The sequence below is a fragment of the Lissotriton helveticus genome, chromosome 1_1 (assembly GCF_964261635.1).
Source record: "Lissotriton helveticus chromosome 1_1, aLisHel1.1, whole genome shotgun sequence".
Taxonomy (NCBI): domain Eukaryota; kingdom Metazoa; phylum Chordata; class Amphibia; order Caudata; family Salamandridae; genus Lissotriton; species Lissotriton helveticus.
The window spans coordinates 1,561,953,618-1,561,965,718 of record NC_136057.1 but is presented as its reverse complement, the minus strand read 5'-3'; positions in this window follow the sequence as shown (position 1 = coordinate 1,561,965,718).

The window sequence follows — 12,101 nt, the reverse complement described above, 5'->3', positions numbered from 1 at the left end:
GGCAAGAGAACTACTTATTGGTAACTCTGGACATTGCGTCATTATATACCTGTATAAAACATACTGACTGTTTGAATGCAGTAGAATACTATTTAAACCACAGAGGTATAGAATGGTATAGTCATAACAATATGCTATTAAAAATGATGCATTGGTGTTTAAATAACAATAGATTTTTGTTCGATGGAACCATTTACAGGCAGACACAAGGAGTAGCTATGGGGGCATGCTTCTACCCCAGCCACTCATGTTTAAATGTGGGCTGGTGGGAGGAGCATGTCCTCAAAGGGGAGCATGGTGCGTTGGTCAATAAGCACGTTGTGAAGTTATGGAGATTTATTGATGACATCTTCATTATCTGGCAAGGAACGGAAATGGAGGCCAAGAGTTTCGTGGATGTCATCAATATGAATCAATTAAACTTAAAATTCACCTATCATATTGATCCCATGACCATCAGTTTTTTGGATATGCTGGTCACTATAGAGAATAACAAAATAGAAACGAATCTGTATCAGAAACCAACGGCAGGTAACACCTTGCTCCATGCTGACAGCTTTCACCCCCACCACACAATAGCTAGTTTTCCATATGGTGAGTTCTTGAGAATTAGAAGAGCATGTAGCACCAACAGAGCCCTCGCTGAATCACAAGCAATAGCGATGGGCAGAATGCTCGAGCGTGGCTACAAAGAGAAAAATCTGAGGGTAGCCATGCGAAAAGCGAACCAGATAGACAGATCAATACTTCTTCAAAGTAAGTCAGAGGTAGAAGTTAGTAGTCAGAAATCAGAACTTAGAACAAGTGAAACCAATCAGGAGGATAAATCAAGTAAGACCTGTAGATTCATTACAACCTATAGTCGACAGTCCCAGGTCATTAAGAAGATAATTACAAAGGAATGGCCTATTGTGATGACCGATAATGTCCTTAATGGGGTATATACCAACAAACCCAATTTCACATTCCAAAAGGCTCACTCCATGAGAACAGATCTAGTTAAGACCAGTCCAGAACTATATACCAAGAACGAGTGGCTAACCGCCAGAAACGGTTTCTATAAGTGTAGCTCGTGTAGGGACTGCAGATTTGGTTTAAATACTACCACATATAGGAATGCATTTTCAGATACCCCTATTAAAATCAAGGGGCACCACACGTGCAAAACGGAATTTGCCGTGTATGTGCTGACTTGCATTTGTGACCTTAAATATGTGGGCAGCACAAAGCTACCAGTTCAGGCTAGAACACTGCAACATCTGCGAGCCATGGTCAATTCGGATCCAACTTATCCGGTGGCCAGGCATGTGAGAAGTGAACATGATAACAAAGTAAATGTTCTGCAGTATTTTGTAATAGATAGCGTTCCATTAATTAAAAGGGGCGGTGATAGAGAAAAACAACTGCGTCGTCTTGAGACAAGGTATATAGTTGAACTCGACACAAAGACTCCTAGGGGTCTTAACATCTGTGAAGATTTACATCATGTTTTGTAAATAGTGGGTCAGATATCATCTAGGATCTTGATATATCTGGATGCAGGATTTCCAACAGGAACTCATTATGAATTGGTTATTTATATATTTAATGGAGTCGCCATTTTGTGGCGTACTTTTTTAACATATGTAATATACTATATGTTCTTAATATTTTAAAACTTTGTTCATCATAGTGAGTGCTTCATTCCCATCATGGAGATGATATACCCTTAAGTAAGGAGTGGTCAGCTAATATAATGAGTTTGAAATATGAATTTTCTCTTTCCACAATTTGATTGCAACGAATTAGGACTACCGATATGTTAAATTGCAATGCATTAGTACAGGTATCAATGTCGATTTATGACTTCATCATGCCAAAAGTTTTTTTCCTGCCCTTTATGTATGAAATTTATCCCAATACTCCCGGCTGGGAGTTCTTATAATACACTAACACTTATTGAGGTGATTATTATTTTAGTTCACATTTTCCTCAGTCATCTAACGAAGGTCTAGTACAGACTAAAATCAGCATCAAGCAATGTTATGTATATTAATGGTCTCACAGACAATATGAATTCTGTACAGGGATTTGGTATATGATGTTTTTATTAACACCATGTATAATTTGTAAAATAGTGTTGTATTTATACAGTAATATGAATTACTCTCCAAAGTTAAAATTCGATGTATATATATTTATTTTTTGTATATTGAATTCATATGAATGGTGCCTGGGGTTTAGAAGCAAGAACTTAAAATAGAATGTTTCTTCGTTTTTTGTCCCTGTATTGTGAATTGAATTGTAAGCCAGCAGAGACAAGCCGATTTTTTAGTCTGTTGTTGATTTCTATGACCAGGTAGTGACTGGGGATTGGTGGGGTGAATATTCAAAAGTCTAAGGGATTGAGAGCACTGATTACCAGCGAGCAAGGGGACAGGGATCGCCGAAACGCGTTTGGTTTGAGCACGGCAATGCACTAATATAAATGAAAAAATAAAACTTACAGTGGCTGCTGGAAAGAAGAAAGAGTCTGTCTCTCTTGTTTTTTGGCGCGTGCAAGCGGCGCTGAGGGTGGAAACAACATATATATATATATATATATATATATACATATATATAAAAAACATATTTAAACTTTACAGAAACACACAGCCACTTGATGATGTCATATATTCACTGAAAAAAACATATGTTTTAGGGGTGTTATAGTTAGCTAGACATTTCACTCGTATAAAACCATTGAAATTCCCCCGTTATAGTTAGTTGTACTAACTATAACTCGCACGCCCGCAATCCACTTCTGATGATGTCACATATTACATCATTCATGACCTGGTCAGTGACATCACTGATGACATCTCAAATGACATCACTCATGACATCACTGATAACATCATCCAGTAAATGTGGTTTGCTTCAATATTTAAATAATTTATATATGCAATCTGCCTTGAAGACTGAGTGGATGAATTAGTGTCTGAATGGAGGATTTAGTAGCAATGTGATTCAATGTCTAAGTGATGCATTTAAAGTGTCTCACTACATATATGGGATAGTAATTAAACTGTGTGAATACCTGTATCACTCTATCTTTTGTTGTGTAAACTACTACATAAGTTGATTACTAGCTATGTGAAAGTCTACATTAGTTATTCATTAGTTAAGTGAGTATTTGTATGGGATAGTGAATGAATGTGTGTGTGGTTGGGTGGGACGCGTGTGCCTGTCGTAAGATGTGTAAATAGTTTATTCAGTAGGTATATGAGGTTAAGACTGTATGTGGAAACAGTTGTTTGGGTGAGTGAATCTCTTTATGGATATGGTGATGAGTAAATATATTTTTCAATGATATATGTCCAACAAACTAAAAATATAAAAGGCAGGGTATGTGACAATTGTTATATATAAATAAGTATACATAAGACTCAGTGATTGTATGAGTGACGTATGGATAACTGTATACTTGTAATAGTGATTTTATAACACTCTAAGTATGAGATACTATCTATATGAATAAATAAAGTGGTGTTTGTGTAAGTGTGTGGCAGAGTAAATATAAGTATGATCAATTGTTTGCATAAGTGAGTAGGATGTCTGCATAAGTGAATGGATATGTGCTGGTGTGTAATGTTGATGTAAGTGTATAAGTATATTTAATAGTGTTCTATTGATCTTTGTTAGCATGTATGAGAGAATCTATAGGTAAGTGTTTAGATGTGTGTGTAGATGTCGGAATCACTGAGTGGGTTTTTAGAAACTTGTATTGGTGTGTCAATGGTTTCAAATATGGTACTTCATCATTTATAATGAGTGTTGAAAGGTTATGCTACTGTATGATGAGGTGTATCAGTTTGTCACATGGATGATGTCATCAGTGATGTCATCAGTGATGTCATTTGAGATGTCATCAGTGATGTCACTGACCATGTCATGACTGATGTAATATGTGACATCATCAGCAGTGAATTGCGGGCGCACAAGATTTTTATTTAGTACAACTAACTATAACAGGGGAATTTCAATGGTTTGATACGAGTGAAATGTCTAGCTAACTATAGCACCCCTAAAACCTATGGTTGTTTCAGTGAATTTCTAAGGTTTTTTACATGCTAATTCCTAACTATAACTTGTCTGAAACCTATGTTTTTTTCAGTCAATTTCAAAGGTTTTTTAAATGCTAATTCCTAACTATTAAATGTCTGAAGCCTATGTTTTTTTTCAGTGAACTTCAAAGGTTTGGTAAATGACGATTTTTAAATGTGTTAATTGTTATTTTTTTATACTGATTTTCTACATATTTTTAAACAATGTCTTTTTAGATATTTTATTTTTTAAATGACATTATAATTACATTACAAAATATACTTTCTCAGAATGAATTACTTTAGTTTAAATACTATGCAAATAGGCAATAGTCTTCTAAGTACAGTAGTTGTAATGCGCAACACAATTTCAGACACAATGCCACATTGAGGTCAATGTAAATTTCTAGTTAAATGCAATTAGTTACTTTATGGATTACTTTTCTAACCACCAGACTGGATCCTAGATTCAGTCCAGGGCCATCTCCAGTAAACAGTTGAGTAAAAGCGTTTTGGTTACAGTACTGATTTTTAAGGAATATTATTGTATTTTAAAAGTTGACACTTAGAAACTTTTTTACATAGATTCACCAATGTTATCCTATTGGAGGAAATTTACTTAGCAGGTATGTAGTGTTATCGTTACTTTTTCTTACTCAGTGGTGTATCCTGGATCCAGCACTGGTGTATCTCCTGTAAACAGTTTAAAGAATGCAATTAAGACATACAGGCGGTTTTCTAGGAATATTTGTAGTTTGTGAAAATAGACACTTAGAAACTTTTCTGCTGAAAACCAGACAATGGATTCCTAAGGAAGGAAATACAAGATACTGGTAAGTATGGTTAGAATTAATTTTCAGAGTTAGTGCTGGGCTAAAAGGAGCAGCACTGAGGTCACTCCTGATAACAGGTGAGTAAATCGGAATTCGTAGTTCGGCTGATTTTAGAGGAATATTTGTAAGTTTCAAAAATCAACACTTCGAAACTTTTCTTCTGAAAACCACACAATGGTTTCCTATGAAAGGAAATGCAAGTTACTGTAAGTACGCTTAGAATTACTTTTCAGGGTCAGTGCTGGGCTAAAAGATGCCGCACTGGGTTCTCTCCTGATGACAGGTGAGTAAATCGGAATTCATAGTTCAGCTGATTTTAGAGGAATATTTGTACAATGGTGAAGAAAGGGGGCGGGGCCTGAGGTGACATGTGTGCAAACACGCCCTGTGGCGCATTTTAAGTTGCCTTATAAAGTGCCCTTGAATCTCGAGGTCCCCTGGGGGCCAATGTGCCCTCCAGGTACCTCCAGTATGCGCCAGGAGGCTGCGTTGCAGAGAGATGTTCAGAGGCCACGCCCCATTTTACTACACTCTGCAACGCAGCTCCGTGGCGCTTACTGGAGGGAGCTGGTGGGCTAGTTGGCCCTCAGGGAGCTTAAGCATTGACAAGGAATTAATTCCTCAACATAAACCGCGCCACAGGGCGTGTTTGTACACATGTGAACTCCCTTCACCACTGTGCAAACGTGCCCCGTGGCGCGTTGTAAGTTGGGGGATTAACTCCCCTTGAATACTGAGGATCCCTGGGTTGCAACTAGCCCATCAGCTATCCCTAGTAACCACAGTGCTGCGTTGCAGAGAGGTGTAAAAAGAGGTGTGGCCTCAGAACACCACTCTGCAACGCAGCTCCCTGGCGCATACTGAAGGTACCTGGTGGCTAGTTGGCCACTAGGGGACCTCTGGATTGAAGTGCAATTAATTCCCCAACTTAAAAAGCCCAAAAGGGCGTGTTTGTACACATATTACCTTAGGCCCCGCCCCCTACCTTCACCACTGTGCAAACATGCCGTGGTGCATTTGAAGTTGGGGGATTAAGTCCCCTTGAATCCTGCAGTCCCCTGGCGGCCAACTAGCCCACCAGGTACATCCACTAAGCGCCAGGGAGCTGCGTTGCAGAGAGGTGTAAAAAGGGGCGTGGCCTCAGAACACCTCTGTGCAATGCAGACCCCTGGCACATACTGAAGGTTCCTGGTGGGCTAGTTGGCCCCCAGGGACCCCCAGTATTCAAGGGGAATTAGTTGCCCCTCTGCAAACGCACCAGGGGGCGTGTTTGCAGAGTGATGCTGGTATGGGGCGTGGCCTCTGGCCCAATCCCATTTATTTTAATCTATCCCCCCTTCTTTTTCTAATTTATTGGCCCTGGGGACCCCATCCCTCAGGGCCTGCCCCCCAATTTTTAATAAAAAAAAAAATCGGCAAGGGGGCTGCATTGACACCCTCCCAAGGCCATAATTTGCCCTGGGGATCCCATCCCCCGGGGCATGGCCCTTTTAAAAAAAAAAATATTTTTGAAGGGGGCTGCCTTGCCCCTCTCCTACGGCCAGTTCTGGCCCGTGGACCCCATCCCCCGGGCCGTTTCTTTTCTTTTTTTTTAGAGGCGGGCCATTTGGCCCCCCTCCTTGGCCACTACTAGCCCAGGGGACCCATCTCCCAGGGCTGGCCCTCTTCATTGGGGACCGTGGGGGGTCCCTTATCCCCACACGGTCCCCCTGGCTCCCAGCCTCCTGCGGGAACCGGCACTGCTTTTCCATATGGGGAGCAGCTAATTTGCTGCTCCCCATATGGAAAAGCAATTTGCTTTGCTTCATTGAAGCAAAGCAGTTTGCAATGGCAGGGTGGGAGCCGTGAGGCAAACAGCAGAGTCCTGGGGGTGGCCACCCAGGGACACTGCAGGAGCTGGCCCTGTTGGGTGGCGGTGCCCAGGGCCATCAAGGGCTCTAGGAGGGGGGCAGCAGGGCCTCCCTCCCACATTTTTGAGAAGCCCCATGGGGTCCCCGGGGCTGGGGGGCCTCAGAGCCCCCCCACCCAATTTGCTTAAGCCCCGGGGAGTGGCGGTCCCTGGGGTGAGGGAGCCTGAGAGCCCCCCACCCATTTGTTTAAAGCCCCAGGGGTTGGTGGTCCCCGGGGCTGCGGGGGGCCCCATGAGCCCCCCGCATACATTTAAACCTTGTCCCGGGGGTGGCGGTCCCTTGGGCTGGGGGGGCCTGAGAGCCCCCCACCCATTTGTTTAAAGCTCTGGAGGTGGCGGTCCCTGTGGCTGCGGTGAGCCTGTGAGCCCACGGCATACATTTAATTATTGCCCCGGGGGTGGCGGTCCACAGGGCTGGGGGGGCCTGAGAGTCTCCCTCCCATTTGAAAATTGCCCCGGTGGTGGCGGTCCCCAGGGCTGAGGGGGGCCCTGTGAGCCCCCCGCATACATTAAAATCGAGCCCCGGGTTGGCGGTACCTGAGGCTGGGGGGCCTCAGAGCCCAAAGTTAACATTTTAAGGCCCTGGGGGGTGGCGGTCCCCGGGGAAGTGTGGGGGGTTTGGGACCCCCACACTTTTTTTTCAATAATACCCCTGGGGTTTGGCCCCCTGGGTGCATATTTACATATTTTCCATAGGAATTCTCGGGTCCTACGCCAATCCGGCATTATTTTTTTGGGGCCCTGGGGTCCTTGTGGGACCCCTTGAGCAGGCCTAGGGGGTCAGGATATGTTTACCCTGCCTCCTTTTCGCGTTTTGCAGCTTTTGTTTTTGTTATCTTGTGCCTCGGTTCTACCTAGGCGCAAGATGACTGCCAACACATCCTGATTTTGACAGTTCTCAGCCAATGAGCATTCAGCTCGTACACAGCAGGGTGCTTGTAGGCTGCGCGTAGGGTACGCGGATTCTACTCTGGATTCACTGCGCCCATAGATATATAAATGACTTTAACCGTAATTTTCTCAAATATTACTGATTGACACCAGATAAGCGAAAGGCACAAATCGGAACTGAGGACTACGTCGCTGCCAAATTTGGTGTAATTCCGTTAAGCCGTTCGGGCTGTAGCCGTGGATAAAGGTCTTATGGGAATTTGCATGTGGAAAACACGTTTTGGGACCCCCCTTTTTGTGCCTGAACGGCTGAACGGAAATACACCAAATTTGGCAAAAAGGTAGAGATCAGTTTGCAGATTGTGCTTTTTGTTAAATGGTGTAAATACGTTCAGTAGTTCCTGGGAAAGTCCAAAGTAAAATCATAGTGATATCTAGAGACGAAGTACTGTACACGTACGGAAATCCATACAATTACGAGCACGAGCTGCATGCTGATTGGCTGTCAACTGTCTGTCAACACACCAAACCAGGAAGTGTTGGCAGCCATCTTGTGCCTCGGTAGAACCGAGTCACAAGAAAACAGGGAAACAAAGAAAAGGGGGCAGGGTAGAAACACCCTGATCCCCTAGGCCTGCACAGTGGGTCCCACAAGGACCCCCAAGGCCAAAAAACCCATTTTTTTTCAAAATCACGGGATACGCGTATGGTACGTGTACACTGCTGATCCCCAAAAAAATTAAGGCACCACTCTGCAAACGCGCCCCCTGGCACGTTTGCAGAGGGGGAACTAATTCCCCTTGAATACTGGGTGTCCCTGGGGGCCAAGTAGCCCACCAACAACCTCCAGTATGCGCCAGGGGGCTGCCTTGCAGAGATGTGTAAAGAGGCCATGCCCCTTTTTACACCTCTATGCAACGCAGACACCTGGTGCATACTGGAGGTTCCTGGTGGGCTAGTTTGCCCCCAGGGACCCCCAGTATTCAAGGGAACTTAGTTCCCCCTCTGCAAACGCGCCAGGGGGCTGCCTTGCAGAGACATGTAAAGAGGCCACGCCCCTTTTTACACCTCTCTGCAAGGCAGCCCCATGGCGCATACTGGAGGTTCCTGACCCCCTAGGCCTGCTCAGTGGGACCCACAAGGACCCCCAAGGCCCAAAAAATACTTTTTTTTAACCTTTTCGACGCTCATGACGAGCTGAGCTCGTCATGAGCCACGGCGCTACGGTGCTCATGACGAGCTCAGCTCGTCATGGCCCGTGGAAGGCTCAGGTGCGGGGAGAATTCCCCCACTGTGCTGAGCGTTCCATGGGAGCCAATGCACCCATGAGCACCGGAGCGCCGTAGCTCATGATGAGCTGAGCTCATTATGAGCATGGGGGCGCTGTGCGTGCCCCCTCTCCCCAGCACAGCAAAGAAATAACCCCCGCATCGAAGGGGTTAAAAATCACGGATACGCGCAGTACCCTGCCGATCCCCAAAAAAACATTAAGGCACCACTCTGCAAACGCTCCCCCTGGCGCGTTTGCAGAGTGGGAAAAATTCCCCTTGAATACTGGGGTCCCTGGGGACCAAGTAGCCCACCAGGAACCTCCAGTATGCGCTAGGGGGCTGCCTTGCAGAGATGTGTAAAGAGACCACGCACTTTTTACACCTCTCTGCAACGCAGCCCCCTGCACATACTGGAGGTTCCTGGTGGGCTAGTTGGTCCCCAGGGACCACCAGTATGCAAGGGGAATTAATTCCCCCTCTGCAAACACGCCAGGGGGCTGCCTTGCAGAGGAGTGTAAAAAGGGGTAGGGCCTCATTACACCTCTCTGCAACGCAGCCCCCTGGCGCATACTGGAGGTTCTTGGTGGGCTAGTTGGCCCCAAGGGACCACCAGTATGCAAGGGGAATCATTTCCCCCTCTGCAAACGCGCCAGGGGACTGCATTGCAGAGAGGTATATAAAGGGGCGGGCCTCATTACACCTCTCTGCAACACAGCCCCTGGCACATATTGGAGATTCCTGGTGGGCTAGTTGGCCCGCAGGGACCCCCAGTATGCAAGGGGAATTAGTTCCCCCTCTGCAAACGCGCCTGGGGGCTGTGTGGTAGAGAGGTGTAAATAGGGGCGTGTCCTCATTAAACCTCTCTGCAATGCAGCCCCCTGGTGCATACTGGAGGTTCCTGGTGGGCTAGTTGGCCCCCAAGGACCCCCAATATGCAAGGGGAATTAGTTCCCCCTCTGCAAACGCACCAGGGGGCTGCGTTGCAGAGAGGTGTAAAAAGGGACGGGCCTCGTTACATACCCCCACAACACAGCCCCCTGGCACATATTGCAGTTTCCTGGTGGGCTAGTTGGCCCCCAGGGACCCCCAGTATGCAAGGGGAATTAGTTCCCCCTCTGCAAACACGCCAAGGGGCTGCCTTGCAGAGAGGTGTAAAAAGGGGTGGGCCTCATTACACCTCTGTGCAACGCAGCCCCCTGGCGCATACTGGAGTTTCCTGGTGGGCTAGTTGGCCCCCAGGGACCTCCAGTATGCAAGGGGAATTAGTTCCCCCTTTGCACTTCACTGAAAAAACCATAGGTTTCAGGCCTGATATAGTTAGGAATTAGCATTTAAAAAACCTTTGAAATTCACTGAAAAAAAACATAGGTTTCAGGCCTGATATAGCTAGGAATTAGCATTTTAAAAACCTTAGACATTCACTGAAAAAAACTGTAGGTTTTAGGGGTGGTATAGTTAGCTGGACATTTCACTTGTACAAAACCATTGAAATTCCTCTGATATAGTTAGTTGTAATATTAAATTTAACAAATGATTTATAATGTAACTAAAGTCTTAAAACCTTCTATTAACTGCAATGCTTTTTAATGAGGTGCTATTATGTGTATTGATCCCAGGATGGCTGCCAATACTTCTTGGATGAAGTGCTGACAGCCAATGAGATCTCATGATGAGATGTGTCATTAGGCTCCGCCCAGATACATATGTATTTTTTTCTTTTAATATCTAAAAAAACTACTGAACAGATTTACACCATTTAACCAAAAGGCACGAGTGTGAACAAAGGGCTACCTCTTTGCCAAATTAGGTGTAATTCCATTCAGCGGTACGGGCTGTAGCTGCGATTAAAGGTTCCTATGAGAATTGCATGAGGAAAACATGTTTTGGGTCCCCCCTTTTTTCTTGGGCCCCGATTGACAAATCCCCCCGGGACTTTCAGGATAGGAGCTGACCGGAGCTGACCATAAGTTTTGAAATCTTCGTCAACCAGCGCCATAGTTATTGCAAATAGAATGTTGCGTATATATATATTCACTGAAAAAACCATAGGTTATAAACCATATATAGTTAGGAATTAGCATTTACAAAACCTTGAAAATTCACTGAAAAAACCATAGGTTATAGACCATATATAGTTAGGAATTAGCATTTAAAAAACCTTATTTTACTCACACAAAACCAATGAAATTCCATATATAGTTAGTTGTACTAACTATATATCACGCACCCGCAATCCACTGCTGATGATGTCACATATTACATCATTCATGACATGGTCAGTGACATCACTGATGACATCACTGATGACATCTCAAAAAACTGCCGCTAAAACCACTTTTTAACCAGTTTTCTGCCAATAAAAAGAGCAATAATTTTATTGGCTGTGTTCATAATATTCCCCTTAGTGTGCTTCAACTACACAGAGAAAGCATTATGAACAAGTAGTGATAGAGTGATCAGTCAAAGACACTAAGAGTAATAGAGACGGAGTGAGTGAACAAGAGTGAGGAACTATGAGAAGAGAGGGACTGAGAAAAAGAGTGGAAGGAGTTGAGTAAGTAGGTAATAGAGAAAGGAATGAGGGAAGTAGCAAAGGCAGGAAACTGAGGGTTAAAGAAATGAAGCAGTGGAACTAATAGTAGGTGAATGTGATAGAAATGTAACGAAAAGAGTACAAAGCATTTACCTTATAATTGTCGTTAAATTACTCACTTTTTGTTTTTATACTTTCAATCTGTGAAAGAGAGAACAAACATTTCAAAAATATTAAAACATGTATTTAAAAATTACAAAAGACAAGGGAAAAGATTGAAGGACAAACAGTTTTTCAACAACTTTGACACTTACAGAAGCTTCTGCTTCTCCAGGCCTCCTACACAGTCCTAAAGATATACATTTTAAACTAACAGTATCTTGATGCAGATGAAGTGAGGCCTATCTTAAAACATGGTGCATCTTTTGCATTGCTGTTGTCTCAGAAAAGTGTCGCAAGACACTAAAATTTTAAATAATTGCTTCAGGATGCCAATAAGATGTGTCCTATCCAGAGGTTTGTTTGAGGTGAGGCCTACTCAGGGTTGCAGATGAAATTTCGAGTTGTTGAAGAGAATAGAGGACATAATACATGTAAAGG